Raw genomic sequence first — 17,463 nt, 5'->3', positions numbered from 1 at the left:
ATTTTCATGATTATAAACTGTTACTTTGGGCAAAGAGTTGCTTCTGAGAAGCCAATGAATTGTATATATGTACACAGGCTTATTTTGGATTCATTTACAGGAAACACCTTTGAGCCCTCTTGCCTCCTACTGCCCCTGCTGCCTTTATTAGTACCTATGTACCAGAAGCATGTGTAGTGGCCACTCTGAGCCAGTTGTTTGTTTGCACCCCTGGCTGCACTCTGGGTATAGGGTGTTTTGGAAGCACCTTGAAAAAATCTGAATCAAAACCAAGAGCTCTTGAGGTTTGTTGGTTACTGTCCACTTGCAACTGGACGATACATTGATCAGCAAATGCTAGCATCTAGCAAGGAAGCTTCTCTACTTAATCTAGACATAGGGCTAATGAAGCAGGATGCATAACCCTTTTAGTCTTCATTCTTCTTGGAGACATCTCATCAAAATAAACAATTCTTTTCCTTCTCTCCAATTCCTTTGGGAGCAATCCATTTAGCAGTGAATGCTTCTTTGGAGAATTTTTTTGAAAAGTGAAAATCATGGCTTCCCTTTTGAACTACCTTAAATTTTGGGGAAGCATAATTTAAGTGAGGTGATGGATGTGACAACTCTATATTGATTTATTGTTCACAAATAATTTTTTATACAGTTGACCCTTGAACAACGAGAGGGTTAGGGGTGCCAACCCCCAAGTGGTCAAAAATTTGTGTATAACTTTTGACTTCCCCCCAAAACTAGCTATTGATAGCCTACTGTTGACTGGAAACCTTACCAATAGCAAACAACTTTTTTTTTTCTGTTGTATTTTATACTGTATTTCTCACAACTTCCTTTATGAAGTTTTTAGAGTAGATATTGCTAGCCCTTCTAGACAGATAGGGAAACAGACTTATTAGGAGACTTGCCTCACCAATCAAATGCACTTTTAAGTGCATTTTAGCAATTTCATGGGATTTTAAAAATTTTATTTAGTTGACCTAAGTTATATTAGTTTCAGGTGTGCAACATACGTACTCGACATTTCTATACATTAAACACTCACCATATAGTTACCATTTATCACATTACAATATTATTGAATATATTCCCTATGGTGTACACTTTTAATCCCCATGACTTATTTTGCAACTGGAAGTTTGTACCTCTTAATCCCCTTCACCTATTTCATTCATCCCTCCCCCCCCCCACCGCCACCCAGCAACCACTGGTTTGTTCTCTGTATTTATGAATCTGTTACTTTTTAGATTCCACATATAAGTGAAATCATATAGTATTTGTCTCAGACTTATTTTTCTTAGCATAATGCCCTCTAGGTCCATCCATGTTGTCACAAATGGTAAGATCTCATTCTTCTTCATGGCTGAGTAGGATTTTGTTTTAACAATGAGAAGGGAGTAGCTACCAGAAAGATCACAACACACTATTTTGAGCAAAAGAAACCCAGGTAAAATGTGACTTCATGACACTTGAATTCTTTATATGTGCTGCCGAAGCGAGCACACATTTGAATTCTTTATAAAGTTATTTTGAAGTTGAGGTGAGATGCCACATTTAGAAGCCTGATTGTAGCACCTTAGCTAGTGGCATGGCCTGCCCATTTGTGTTGTTATTCCCTGGTCCTCAGTCTTAGTCTCCAAAGGTGGTCTAGTTATAGACGTCCTGCTTCTTTACAACAAACCACCTATTACTTTAAGTAAACTTTCAACTACAAAGCCCATTTTACAGGGGGGTCCTAAGTGGCTTCACTCTCTTAGGCAAAGAGAAAGCCAAAGTGGCAACAAGAAAGAGTGTTACACTGACTTGTGGGTGTGTCACCAGTACTGACTGGTGGCTAGTGAGTTTCCCCAAAGCATGTGGTCAAGTAGATCATGGTGAAGGCAGCAAGGAAGCAGTGCTAACAGTGGTGGAGAAGATGGGCTCATGCAAGGTTCTGAGAGGGTTTTCTTGCTTGTCTCCAACCTCTCGGTATGAACACATGCAAGAGCTTACCCAGGGACCAAGTATCATGTGTTCCTCATAAGAGATGCAAGCACTGTGTGTCTTAGACGAAGAGAGTCAACTGCAAAGGAATTCTAAAAAAAAAAGAAAGAAAAAAAAAAGTGGGGTGTAAACAGCATTGGCTGCCAGGTGTTTCACGTCATATGGAAAATGCAATTTCCATGACCAGCAGTAAGTGGGTAATCTCCAAGGTCAAGACTGCCTTGGCCTCTTCAGGCTCTGCTTGTAGCTGTGTATTTTAACTTATTTTGAATGTATCTATTTCAAAACATTTCATATTAAATTTATCCCCAGAGTTCCAGAAAAGGGGTAAGATACATTTTCATATTATCTGGGAAATTATGTACATTGTGTTGTTAGAAATGATATGCTAAGGATCCATAAATGTCTTTGATAGTTATGGTAAAAAGAGGATGATACACATACTTTAGGAGAAATTGTATTTTTGGTTATAATCTTTGTTATAATGGTGTTTAAAAGAGTTTTTTGAGGAGTTTGACCTCCTGTATCTTTCATTTATTATAGTATTTAAAATTTTTAATTCTTTCATACCAACTTCCTATTTAAATGAGAGATGACTGAATATTAGAACCAGGAGGGACATAATAATTTATTTAGCCAAAACTCCTATTTGTCAAAGAACAAACTGATGATCAGAGAAGTTACATGATTTGCCCAAAGACACACACCTAGTTAGAAGCAGACCTAGGACTAAAACCAAGGAAAATATACAGTGGATTCTTATTCCTGCTTTTTCTTGTCTTTCTAAATAAGCCTGTTGAGTGAAAACCACTCATACAGCAGGTAAAAAAAGACAGAAAAAGATGTGTGAAATACAAGGTTATGTCAGAATGCCACAGACACTTAAAATCAGCAATGAACACCTCTGACTGATCTTAGTCTTTTCCAAATTTTTCTTTGGACACCTTTTATAAACCTGACTGCCATCTCTCTGAACTTTTTGTGCATCCTAATTGTCAATTTATAGAGTACCAACAATTTAATCTCATTCTTTTCCATTAAAATTAAAACAGGAAATATAGGGATTTAAGAATTCAACTTACTTGTGTACCCACTATTTTGTAAATCTTCATGAAGATAGGGAGTGAATTTTGTTCACTGTTGTATTCCTGGTGCTTGGCACAAAGCAAGTATTCAATAAATACTGGTGCACTTTGCAAACCTCTAACTACCTGCCTTGAGAGCTAGTAAATACTTGGATATGCATTTAAAATATCTGACCACATAAAGTGTCTTTCAGGTCTAGGACCAACATATTTTAAGAATCTCCCTAAAGAGGCTAGCAAAAACATTTTCCTTTCTATATTTGTGTTAACATTTTGAGAGCAACTTTTCTAGCAGTGAGAAAAATGTCCACTCATAGTAGGCATGGTTTCACCTAGAAAAGAGTTGTGTTTTGGAAATCACTGAGTAAACACTCCTTGCTTATGATTTCCAAAGTGATTTTGCATGCAACCTCTTATGACTTCTATAAAATTCCTATGAAATATGAGACTAGTATTATTTTATATTTAGTTGATGTAAAAAAAAATTCCAAAGTCTTTGGGAATATGGACACAGATCTTCTGACTCTAAGTATCATATACTTCTGCAAACCCCATCCTTCCTTCCAGATAGAAACTATGGCTTTGGTAAATTACTCATAAAAATTTTCCCCTCTTTTAAGTGCATTGGCGATTATGGTCCCACTTCTGTGCCTCCAGGGGACTGTAGAGGTTACTCAATGGAGAAAGTCAAGTTGTTAGTGGCTTCATGGGAGTTTTCTTCTTACCTATGCAGTCTCCTCATCTAACATGAAATTTAGTGGACTTCCTTACATGACTTGATGTCAACTCTCTTCATCTAAAATTCTGTAATCATAAAAATCTCAGATAATGAGCCAAACATTGGTCTTGGGGAAAAATTATTACAACCAAATGTTGAGATGACAATAAAATTCGGATAGTTCCTTTGAATTTACAGTAGTAATAAGATTTTCAAGTCAATTCAACAAATAATTGTTGAGTACTATCTATGATAAAAGTAGACTTTGTATTTACAAACATAAGGCACATTTCCTGTCTTTAGGAAATATGCAGTTTCAGGGAAAGACTGACCTAAGTAATTAACGGTGCAGTGTAGCACTTTTTCAACAACTGGTATAACCAAACTGCTATGGGGTACAGAGGAGAGATTCATTTTGCAAGTGATATATAATCTGGCCTTTAAAAGAGTAATAACCATCATTCCAGGTGAAGGACGTGGTGACACAATAACGCAAATATGAAAACACAGTAAGACAGTGTTGGTGCTACTATTGTGCAATCCCAGGGTATAAGCAGTAGTTTCTATTTGAAAAAGTTACTACATTTATTTTGAGAGTTGTTGCAAGTTGGGCTCCCTAAGAACCAGATTCTAAGATGGAGGTTGGCATGCAGAAGTTTTATTAGAGAGTGTTCTTAGGATCCATACCTTAGAAGGGAAGGAAGCAGGACTGGGCTGAGGAAGGAGATGAGCAGTGAGGTAGTCTCAAGGGAGGCCTCTGCTAACACTAAGGGGAGCTCTGAAGCTGGAGTGATCCTTCAGAGTTGTCTAAGGCGGGGCAAAGTGCTCTATGTCTACCAGCCATTGGTTGTGGACATCACTGGGAAGGGGGCTTGACCTTGAACAAGGTGGACTGACAGTGTTAGGCCATCTACCAGAAGCATTCCCAGTGGGGAGATTGCATTATTCTAGGCAGGAATTCTGGGTGTAAAATGTTCTTTAGCTAAAATACTAGGGTGGTCAAACGTTCTTTTATTTAGGCTGCATCATATTAGTGTCTCATAGAGTTTTGCCAGATTTCTACTTCGATAGTAAGAATCACATTAAAATTTTTTTCCTCACAAATACAGGTAGGATGGTATTTCCTGAGAATTGACATTCATAATTCCCAGAAACCATATTTTGTTCTAAATTTTATAATAAATTTATAAGAGCAATATTTTTAATTTCTATAATTTAGTATAATTAAAAATATTTGATGATTTAAGAATCTTGCAGGACACACAGCTGTCTTTATGAAGAAAGGGTGAGCATGCATATTATTGTACTCTACATGTCATGACAACATTGTCACCTTCCACAGAGAGCATCTCACTTAATAGGATAAGCCATGGGATACCCAGGATGCTATTGGTCTTACCATTTTATAGGTGATGAAATTAAGTTTCAGAGACCTGACAAGATTTGCACAAGGTTACAATGATAGAAAATGTCAAAACCAGTGTAATGGCTCAGTTTTCTGCCTTGAAGTACAGTAGTGCATTTCTCTCTTCATTGCAACACAATCAAAGTGGAAGATTATCCCCCATAGGCATGAACTTCTCATTATGAGTTCTGAGCTTTACTTCATTCCACTATGGGAGTATGGTAGGCTATTCCCCCTACCCCAAATCTTCTATCTCCTGAAATTAAGGTAGAGTAATATTTATCCACCTGTTCATTCGATTAATAAATATTTTCTGAGTATTTATAAAGTGACAAGTATCATGCTAGTTAGGCCCTGGGTTATAAACATAGACAAGATATAGCTCCTTTTCTCAAGAAGCCTAGTTCTGGCCTAATACCTGCTTAGGGGAGTTTTTGGACATAGAGAGGGTTTTCCTTCCACTGAACTGGAAAAGAAGGTCTCGGTTATGTACTTTCACTTAAGAATTGTGGTGGCTTATAGACACAAACTGTCACAGAGTGCACAGATGTGGACTTGCCAGACTCTCATGAGGAGTGTAGGTAAAAGACAAAAGAAAGTAAAGATTTCTAGAATGTTCGGATTTTTATTTCTGAAAATTAAACACTCCCAAATAGCTACATATGTATTATAATTCAAAGAGTGAATGTCTTCCACATTATTTTCTTGAGAACACTTCTGCTCTACCATTTCAATTTGTAATTTGGGGTACTCTCTCATTTTTGGTAGCTCAATAAGGGCATGGAGTAATGATTTTGTAATGATTACATAACCAAAATATAGGAAGGCTCTGGAGAATGCTAAAAAATTATTATAGATTAACTGAAATACTATCACTACGTGGTTTAAAAGTGAATACATTCTAAAAAAATAAAGTGAATACATTCTTAATGTCTATTTCTTTTGTAATTATGTTTAAAAGTTGACAAAAATGTGCCGATTAGAGCCACCTGTGCCAACTGTTATAGCTAAAGCTGGAAAAAGGCTTTCACTAAGGTAATAATTGGAAGGGATAAAGACCTGTTTAAAGCTGACCAAAATCATTTGCTTCATAGTGAGGGGGCCTACACACTGAAATGTGTTCATTTTCCTATTTGTTGCTGGCTTATATGTCAGTAATCAAGACAGACTCTTCTGCTCAAGGGCTATTAAAATGGCTTTACATGAGCCAGCCTGATTAAATGATCTTATTTCAAGAGAAGTGGGAATGTAAGTCATCTTGTTTTCTTTGCTCCTTTACCTTTTATTTCAATTTAAAATACTTAGCTGATTTCCAGAAGTCTATATTTTTGAGATAAATAGTAAAAAGCATAAATAAGATGATGTAAATATTTTCCAGATACAACAACTTGATTATCAAAATGAACCTTTATGGGGACAGAAGGAGTCTACCAATACATATCTTAAAGGATAATCTTAATCAGTATGGTGACTTCTCATTTCAGAAATAATCAGTAGATCCAAAGTTACATCAATTAATAATTACTTTTCTTGTCAAATCTTTAAAAGCAGGTAGCATTGATTAAGTCATGGTTTATCACTCATGAGCACGACTTCCTTTATGGTGAAAACAGTTCTATTTGGAATTAAATTGATTGTTGTTGTTATTGGCTTGGTTAACTCAGACCTTAGACTAGTAAGTTACATTGATGTGATTATTTTAGTACATGAATATGCACCGTTGGAAGAAAAAAGATGTATCTGTAAAAAAAAAAAAAAAGTGTCATCTGTTATTTAAAACTCCCAGTTCTGAGATTAGATTTTATATTATAGACAAATTTCACATTTGTTAACTGTAAGACAATTTGTATTTTAAATATTCATAAAAAAGAATAAGAAAGGGTACTTTTCTTCTTTTCAAAAAAAAATATCCTTTGTAAGTTATTACTATTGGACTCTCTTATGGAGAAATTAGGTCATTTTTGGCCCATTTGGGTGTATTAAGAGAATAACCTGTTCTAGTTCTTTTCTTCAGGGGCTAGATTTTCTCCAGTCTATACACTGCAAACATGAAGCATACATTCTATCTGTAACACTAGCTTCCAATATACAGAAAGAGGCCAGAATTTTTCCAAAATCTTCAAAGTTGTTTAATTACCAACTTTTTTTTTTTTTTTTTTTTAAGATTTTATTTATTTGACAGAGAGAGAGGGAGAGCAAGAGCGGGAACACAAGCAGGGGGAGTGGGAAAGGGAGAAGCAGGCTTCCCCCCAACCCGAGCAGGGAGCCTGACGCGGGGCTCGATCCCAGGACGCTGGGATCATGACCTGAGCTGAAGGCAGACGCTTAACGACAGCCACCCAGGCGCCCCTAGAATACTTTTTGAACACTATTTACCTCCACCCTAAAATAGCATCAACTGATTATTTGACTAATAATGAAGAATAAATGAACAACTTATTTTCAGAAGTAAGGAAATATCTTGGGCTTCAAGTTAAGTAACAGATTACATAAATATCTGCACTTCCCCTGTTATATTAGTCATGTTCCTGACAACAATTTGTGAAGAGAATGAGATCATTGTGGATACTAGCACTGGTTAGAAGATAACAGTGTGATTGATCTATCTACTAACCAATTCATAATTACAGATTGAATAGAGATATGAAATCAGGATGCTGGGTGATATCCAGACTATTGGTTATAAGATCTTGTAGGATCTTATCATCTCCATCTTCTGGGCTAGAATAGGAGGTCAAAGAAACTAAATAGATTTTCACAGAAATATGCTAATTAATTTTATGAAAACAAATGTTTGTATATTATTGAGTTTATGTATGATGGGGTGGGTAGGAAGGAGGGATGAAAAGCTATCATCCCTGAATCAATACTAGGGTAGGGAGAGGCTTTTTGATACTAACTGGAACTATTTAACCATAGCTTAATGAAGTCAGATTCACACACACACACACACACACATATTTTTTTACCTACCCATCATTAATACAATGCTTGACTCCTAGATGCTCAATAAATATTTATTGAATTTTATTTTTAAGAAAGTATGAGATAAGAAAGAAGGGAAGGGAGAGGAAAATTTTAAAAACATACATTCTAAAGAGGCTAAAACCCTGGGTTCTCCAAGTATTTGCTTTTTGTGATCTAATTTCTCTGAATCTGTTTCCTCAGCTGACAAATGAGGATGATAAGGTAATCTACTTCATAGGACAGTTCTGGAATAATGAGATAATATGCAGAAAAGCTCTCTGTAAAACAAAGTGCTATTCAGACAGATGTAATTGGTGTTATCAGAGTAATAGCAGTTGGAAAAATCTTAGTGGATGCTTCCTTTCATGATGTGCATGAAAAAGAGCCTTTTTGGCAGATCGGGGATGGGTGAAATAGATAAAGGGGAGTAAGAGTATACTTATCTCAATGAGCACTTAGAAATGTATAGAATTGTTGAATCATTATATTATATAGCTAAAATTAATATAACACTGTATGTTAATTATACTTCAATAAAAAATAAACCTGTAATCTAGTAAAAAAAAAAAAAAGCACCACTTAATATAGGTAATATGTCAGATCATATCAATTATGAGTCTAGTTCTCTTAGGAAAAGATGTACTCTGTATATGATTTCATCCACTTAGGCAAAATTAGGTGATAAATAAGCTTCTGCTGTATATTGGAGATGATTCACTCTGTTTGCTGCCTACGTGCTTTAAACCAACTGTATTATTCAACTTCATTTTGATCTGTGCCAACCCTAAATGTTCTGGGGTTTTGTTTTGTTTTTTTCCTACTCCCAAATCCAGCTTATTTAGATAACAGGTTATTAACTTGAAATAACGACTTATATTTTTATCTTTAGCAATGTGTCAAGGAATCCCAAAGAGAACCAATACCAGACCATTTGAACTGATGGGGAGTTGGTAACTAAACTAACTCACTCCGTAATTATATGGACGAGACAGCTTGTGAAGACGTCAAGTTACTTATACACATCATACAGTTACTTGGTAGAGCTTGGAATAGAATCCAGATATATGGACTCTTAATTCCTCTTTTCATTAAACCAGTTAAATTCCCCAAAGGATAGAAACTTTGAAATCCTGCATGGGAAAAAATTAGATACCTGCTAGATATGTAGAGGAATATAATAGTATCACATTTATCCTTTCTTTTTTCCAAGATGAGTGATGAAGTCCACAAAAAAAAAAAAAAAGTACCCAAACTCTTAACTGTGCTTGCCTGGAAAGAGATTACACACTAGCACTTTGATTTTAGTTTGTGTTACGAATTTTACTTCTTTTCCTATTTCTGATTGTAGGACTAAATCTAAACATAAGAGGTCATCCCTGACACTTGAGAGGGTAAGCATTAATGTAATTGGGTATTTGGTTGATGCTGACACGCAATATCCTCTCAGATTGCACTTTATTCTGGACCTACCAACAAGAAGACCAAATGCTTAACTTTGGGGTTTGAGGTCATTCATTGTCCCTAATGTTAAAATATAGCTCTGTCTCCAATTCACAAATAAACCAGACAGCAGTATATTAGAAATATATTGGCAAGCAGTTTAGATACTGGAAATAGCAGAAAAAGAGTTGGCATTTGCTGGAAAAAGTGTATTCAAAGATCTTGCATCATGGTGCTGGCACCCGCTGTTTGGCTCAACAGCCTGTCTTAGCGTGGGTTCTGTTATGAGCAAACCAGTATCAGGGCCCTCTCCTTTTTCTGAAAAGCTACTCCAGCCTGGAAAACATTAAAGGAGCAAGATAATTCTAAGGAAAAGAGAAAGAGCAGAATAACTTTGAGTCAGCACTGTGTCTGAGACCTGATCTTTATAAGAACATTATAAAACATCAAAGCCAAAACTGAATAAATGGAAAAATGTGGTACTTATTGGTTCTAGAAATATTCTACAACATAAACTCTTCACACACAGAATGATATTCAAATATTGTTCCCTTTTTGTACTAATAGATAAGAGTGAAATAAAGGTTTATAGGAATAGATAAAGTTAAGAAATAGATCCTGAATGATTTACAGGAAAAACCTCATTTGCACAAGGTTTTAATTAATGCCTGGAGTCTGGTTACTTGACGTTTTAAGATTTTGGTCTGAACTGAGCAGAAGAAAACAATTTTTCCCTGGAATATAAGTTTAATGAGGTCAGAATGGTTTCAATTTCCCAATTAGAAGATTGGAGACTAATTTTTTGATATTTAGTAATAAAAACTAGCAATTTATCATGTCTTTTCAAAAGTAATACATGGTACTTCACACACATGATCTCACCTAATTGTCTCATAAAGTCAGGCAGGTATTATCACCATTATCATTTTTACATGAGGAAACAGTTTTCTAAAATGACACAACTGGCAATTGGCAGAATCAAGACTCAAATCCAGGATTCCACACTCTAAATTCTAGCTCTTCCTCTCCACTGTACTGATTCAATACCTCCCTTCTCATGTGGAAAGTCATTATTCCTGTGATCTTCCGGAAAATGTAGGGTCATCTAACCATACAGACAAGGTTGTTAAAACCAATCTCCCACCTATTATGTGACTTCCTTCCTTACTAGAGATAGATGCCTTACAATATCAGTCAAGTTGTTTATGTGATAGCACATTCTATTAATACAGCTGTATTTTCTAGAAAGTTTGTCCTTAAATGGAGAGAAATGTACCTCTTGGTAATGCCTGACTGCTTCTAGTTCTGCTCTCTGGACCTAATTTGGGTGAGCTTAATTACTCTTCCACGTTACTACCCCTGAAATCCTTTAAGACAGTTCTGTCCCTTATCCAACTCTTTAAAAATATAACTCTTTATATGCTTCATCTTTCTTGGTGTTCTCCTTATACTGCTCAAGTTTACCAATTTCCCTGTAAAGTCAAATATCTGAAATTCCTACATGTGTAGGAAAATATAAAGAACATCTGAGTAGATTACAGAGAAGAAGGGTAAGTTATTTTTTTAACATACCATCTCTTATTTCAGTGGAGACAAAGGGAAAATAAGTGAATAAAGCTGTAAATATGTATTTAATGCCTACTCTGTCAGTACTTAGGTAGGTATTTATAGTCTAGAAGGAAAACTGACACTTAAGCTAGTGTTTATTATAATTGCTTGGTATTCAAATGTGTCCTGACCAGTAAAGAATATGATGAATTTTTTTTTTTTTGCCAAGATTTTGAAATTTAACTTTTATTAATGTGGCCCGGGTTTACATGTTGGTTTTATTGAACTTGGGATTCAATGAAAACCTCAGTTATGTTTTTTCATATGAAATATTATGAAAACAAGTTTATAAACATTTATCAATTTAAAATATTTTTGGGGCTTTTATTATTTTAGTTGTTTGAGAAAATTTTGAATTCTGATTTTACCAATCCTCCCCCAACCTGCCAAACTAAGGACCTCCACATTTGCTTTATATTTGATAAGCTGTCTTCAATGTCTTTAATCCTGGGCATTGATAACAAAACTGGAAAGAAGTGAGACAAGGTCAGGGCATTCTGACACCATAAGAAGAGTACTGAGTAACATGGAGCCCTTCCTCATTCTCTGGTACTCTTGTTCTCTAGATTTCCTTGTGGAGAGAGTAAGAACAATGGAAATCACTTAATGCTTATTCCCTCTCAGCTTTCATTGCCACCTTTAGCAATTATAATAAACACTAGCTTAAGTGTCAGTTTTCCTTCTAGACTATAAATACCTAGCTAAGGACTGAGAGAGTAGGCATTAAATACATATTTATAGCTTTATTCACTTATTTTCCCTTTGTCTCCACTGAAATAAGAGATGGTATGTTAAAAAAAATAACTTACCCTTCTTCTCTGTAATCTACTCAGATGTTCTTTACATTTTAAATAAAAATTTTCAAAATTAAGCTCATCATTTTCCTTTTGATTCCTTTCTTCTTGGTCATGCTAGTTCATGGACTCACATTCTCTCTGACAGTTTCTAACACCATCATTTTGGACTCCTTTCTATTTTTCATATCCAACCAGCAGCTGCATTCCTCAGTTTTATTTCTAAACATCTCCCAAGCTGAATGCTTGTTGCTTATTATTAATGTCTTTACTTTGCTCCGCTCATTTCTTTCCTTCTGGATCATGGCAAAACTATTATTTGCATCTGACACCTCTTCTACTTTATTCTCCACGGCCTCTTCCTGAAGCACTATTCTGATCACTTCATGTTATAATCACAGACCATAGTAATTGCCCAGTGATGTACTCCTTAGTTTGGCACCCACCCCCAAGGTCCTCATGATTTGGGTAGACTCTTTCCAGTCTCCTTTCCCATCATCCCCTCCATCTGCCCTTTGTTCTGTTTACTATCTACTCTCTCCAGTAGTATCAGCTCTGTATTTGGCTTTATAGTCTTTTTTTCTCTCTTCATTAACTTTTTACTTTTAAAAGAGTTCATGCAGGGCATGATACTTGGTTTTCAACACAGATTTTTACAAGTGAAGATTCATTTATTCAATTTGTAGTTATTATAGCTTAAGGCAGTATAGTATGGGGCTTGAGAGCATGACCTTCAGAGTCAGACCTAAAACTGGTTCTAACAGTGGCTCACCACCATTTAGTTCTGTAATCTTGGACAAGTTGTTTAAACCTTTCAAGATCCCAGTTTTCTCATTTGAAAGTAGATATGGTTATTCCTACCCTCATAGTGGTTTTAAGCTTTAGATGAGGCACATGTTCCAGCACGTGGACCATGTTCACAGGTCAAAAAATGATAGAAATATTTTCTTTCATTGAGCTCTTACTGTGTGGTAGGCAATCTGCAAGGAACTGGGGAGATAAATGGGAAAGAATATTTCTCCCTAAAGAATTTAAGACAAGGTAGCTTTGTTACATATAATCTTCAGACCCTTTAAAAAATGGTGTAATCAGGGGCTCCTGGGTGGCTCAGTCGTTAAGCATCTGCCTTTGGCTCAGGTCATGATCCCAGGGTCCTGGGTTCGAGCCCCACATCGGACTCCCTGCTTGGTGGGGAGCCTGCTTCTCCCTCTCCCACTCCCCCTGCTTGTGTTCCCTCTCTTGCTGTGTCTCTCTCTGTCAAATAAATAAAAACAATCTTTTAAAAAAATGGTGTAATCAAGAAACTAACCAGAGTTCCTGGGAATCAGTGTAACCCACTCCACAGGACTGATTACAGTGGCATTTGATTGGAGAGCCCAGCCAGTGGCCTTGTCTGGCCAGGGAGCATAGTGTGCACTTCTGCCTGATTCAGTCCCCAAAGAACTTTGCCAGCCTTGGGGCCTGTTCTACAGCCTCAACTGGGCAGGAAAGCTAATTTATAGCCCCTCCCAAAGCAAAATATAACCTCCAGCTGGCCTGTCCAGGAAATCAAACCAGAGCTTCTGGGTATCTACATAGCCCACCTGAGTGGAGACCCCAGCTGGTGGCCCTGCCCACCTGCAGAACCAGGACAGTGACCCATCAGGCCAGGGAGCCGTGGTGCCGAGTTCTGCCTAATTTGATCCCCATACAAGAACCTTGCTGGCTTTGGAGCCTGTATAGTGGGCCCTACCAGGCCAGGAAACTAATTCACAGCCCTGCCTATTATTGAATACAGCCCTCAGCTCATCCAGCCTGGGAACAACCAGAACCACAAAGTTGTGTAGCCCATCTTACAGTCTCACTTACAGTGGTGCTTAAGCAGAGAGCAAACCCAGCAACTCTCCATGTCTGAGAGCAAAACCAGTGGCTCCACTGAGCCAAGAAATTCAGTGTACATTCTACCTAATTCAGGTCCACATGCTGTCCCTGGGGCCCATTCTGCTGTCCCATTGGGCAGGGAAGATAATATACAGCCCTGCCTACTGCTGAGTATAGGTCTTAGCCCTGACCATTAAAGAATCCTGACCAGAAAAACTGAACAACTGTGGAGCCCATCCCATTGCCTCTATTAGACAGGGAACCAAGCCAGCAGCACGATTCAACTGTTTTTAGGCAATGCTGCACCACCCACCCCCTGGAGCTAAGGCAGAGGCATTGCCCAAAAAGACCCTGAGAGCAAGCTCCACCTGCCCAAGGATGCCATCAGCCGACATGTCCAGAACCTTAAGCTGAGCTGACTGGTGAAGGACTGACAAAACAAACCTATCAAGTCTGAAAGAGGATTCTGCTTCCTCTGATGTGCAGATACAATGTAAGGAATCTAGAATCACAAAAAGGACAGATAAACATGACACAACCAAAGGAAATAAAGCTCCAATAAGCAACACTAAAGAAATAGAGATGTATGAACTTGCAAAGAATTCGGACTAATCACATTAAAGAAGTTCAGTGAACCACAAGACCCTCAGGCAACTAAATGAAATTAGGAAAATAGTGCATGGACAAAACAAGTAGTTCAACAAAGAAATAGAAACCATAAACAAATAAATCAAACAGAAATCCTAGAGCTGAAGAGTGACTGAAAAATTCGATAGATAGTTTCAATAGCAGACTTAACCATTCTGAAGAACCAATGACCTAGGACACCTGATTGAAATTCTCTAGGCAGAGGAGCAAAAAGGAAAGAGAATGAAAAGCAATGAAGAAAGCTTTGGGGACTTATGGGATACCATAAATATATATACACACATTATGGAATTACCAGAGGTGAAGACAAAGAGAAAAGGACAGAATGTCTATTTAAAGCAATAATGGCCAAAATGTTCCCAAACCGGGGAAAAGAAATGGACATCCAGGCCATGAGGCCCAAAGAATATCAAATTGGTTGAATCTGAAAAAGGCTACACTGAGATATATTATAATTAAATTGTTAAAAGTCAAAGACAAAGTATTTTGAAAGCAGCAAGAGCAAAGTAATAGGACACATACAAGGGAACCCTCATAAGACTATTAGTGAATTTTTCAAAAGTAAATTTTCAGGCCAGCAGAAATGGTATGATAATTAAAAATATTGGGAAGAAAACCTGTTGACCCAGAATATTATACCCAGAAAAGCTGACCTTTAAGAAGTGAAGAAGAGAGAACTTTCAAAAAACAAACAAAAACAACAACAACAAAAAGAAGCTAAATGAGTTCAAAATCCTTAGCTCTCTCTCTTACAGGAAATGCAAACAAGAGTTCTTCAACCAGAAGTAAAAGGATTTTAATTTATATCATGAAAATATATGAAGCTAATGTAAAATTCACTGGTAAAAACAAGTTTTGTCAAAGTCAGATTCTCTAATATGATAATGGTAGTGTGTACTTCACTTACAACTCTAAAGTTAAAAGAAGTACTAAAATAATGGGGCGCCTGGATGGCTCAGTCATTAAGCGTCTGCCTTCGGCTCAGGTCATGATCCCGGGGTCCTGGGATCGAACCCCACATCGGGCTCCCTGCTCAGCGGGAAGCCTGCTTCTCCCTCTCCCCCACTTGTGTTCCCTCTCTTGCTGTGTCTCTCTGTCAAATAAATAAATAAAATCTTTAAAAAAATGTACTAAAATAACTATAACTATAATTGGTTATTAAATATACAATATAAAAATATGTAAATTCTAATATCAGTAATCTAAAATGGGGGGGAGTAAAAATTAAAGTTAATATGTTAACAGCCTAAAATAGAGTGTTATAAAGTATTTTAAGTAAGCCTCATGGTAACCACAAAGAAAAAACACCTGTAGAAGTTACACAAAAGATTGTGTTAAAGGGATCAAAGTATACCACCACAAAATGTCTTCACATTATAAAGGAAACCAGAGTGAGAGGAAGCATCTAAAAAACAGAAAACAATTAACCAAGTGGCAGTAGTAACTTCTCATCTATCAATAATTACTTTAAGCATAAATATACTCACCAATCAAAAATACAGAATGGCAAATGGATAAAAAAAAAAAGACCCAATAATATGTTGCCTATGACACTAATTATAGCATTAAGGAAACACATAAATGCAGCAAAGGGATGGAAAAAGATATTTGAAACAAATGGTAACCAAAAGAGAGCAGGGGTAGCTATACTTATACCAAATGCAATGGTCTTTAAATTAAAAATGGTCGCAAGAGACAAAGGTCATTATATAATGATAAAGAGGTTAATTCATCAAGTTATAAATAAGGGTAACCAAGAGAGAGCAGGGTAGCTATACTTATATCAAATGCAATAGTCTTTAAATTAAAAATGGTCACAAGAGACAAAGGTCATTATATAATGATAAAGAGGTTAATTCATCAAGTTATAAATAAGTATGTATGCACCCAACATCAAAGCATCTAAATATATAAAGCAAAAACAGAACTAAAAGGATAAATAAGCATGAATATAGTAATAGATGAGAACTTTATTACCCTACTCTCAATAATAGATAGATCATTCAGGTAGAGAATCAATAAGGAAACAGTGGATTTGAACAGCACTGTAGACCAAATGGACCTAACAGATAGATACAGAATATTTTATTTAGCTACAGTAGAATATACATTCTTCAGTACACACAGAACATTTTCTAGGATAGACCATATGTTAGGCCACAAAATAAGTCTTAGCAAATTTAAAAAGACTGAAATCATACAGAGTATATATTGAACACAATGGTATGAAATTAGAAATCAGCAACAGGAAGAAACCGAGAAAATTCATAAATACATGAAAATTAAACAACACTCAGTTGAATGACTAGTGGATCACAGAAGTAGTTAAGGGGAAATTAAAAAGTACCTCAAGATGAAGAAAAATAGAAACAAACATACCAAAACTAATGGGATGCAACAAAAGCTGTTTTAAGAGCAAAGTTTATAGCTCTGTAAAGAAAATACAAAGAATAAGAATAATAACCTAACTTTATACCTTAGTAACTAGAAAAAGAACAAATTAAAACCAAAGTTAGCAGAAGGAAAGAAATAATAAAGACTAAGCAGAAATAAATGAAATAGAAAACAGAAAAACAATAGAAAATATTAACAAAACTAACAGTTGGTTCTTTGGAAAGATAAATTAATAAAACTTTAGCTAGATTAACCAAGAAAAAAAGAGTACCCAAATCAATGAAGTGATACATGAGAGAGGAAGCATTACAATTGATACCACAGAAATACAAAGAATCATAAGAAGCTATTATGAACTATAAACCAACAAACTAGAAGAAATGGATATTTTCAACTTACTAAGACTGAATCAGGAAAAATAGAGAATCTAAACAAATCAGTTACTAGTACGGAGATTGAATCATGAATCAAAAATCTCTGAACAAAGAAAAGGCCAGGATCAGATGGCTTCACTGGTGACTTTTACCAACATTTAAAGAATAATTAATGCCAATCTTTCTCATACTC

The sequence above is a fragment of the Halichoerus grypus genome, chromosome 5 (assembly GCF_964656455.1).
Source record: "Halichoerus grypus chromosome 5, mHalGry1.hap1.1, whole genome shotgun sequence".
Taxonomy (NCBI): Eukaryota; Metazoa; Chordata; class Mammalia; order Carnivora; family Phocidae; genus Halichoerus; species Halichoerus grypus.
Note: the sequence above shows the minus strand (reverse complement) of the source record.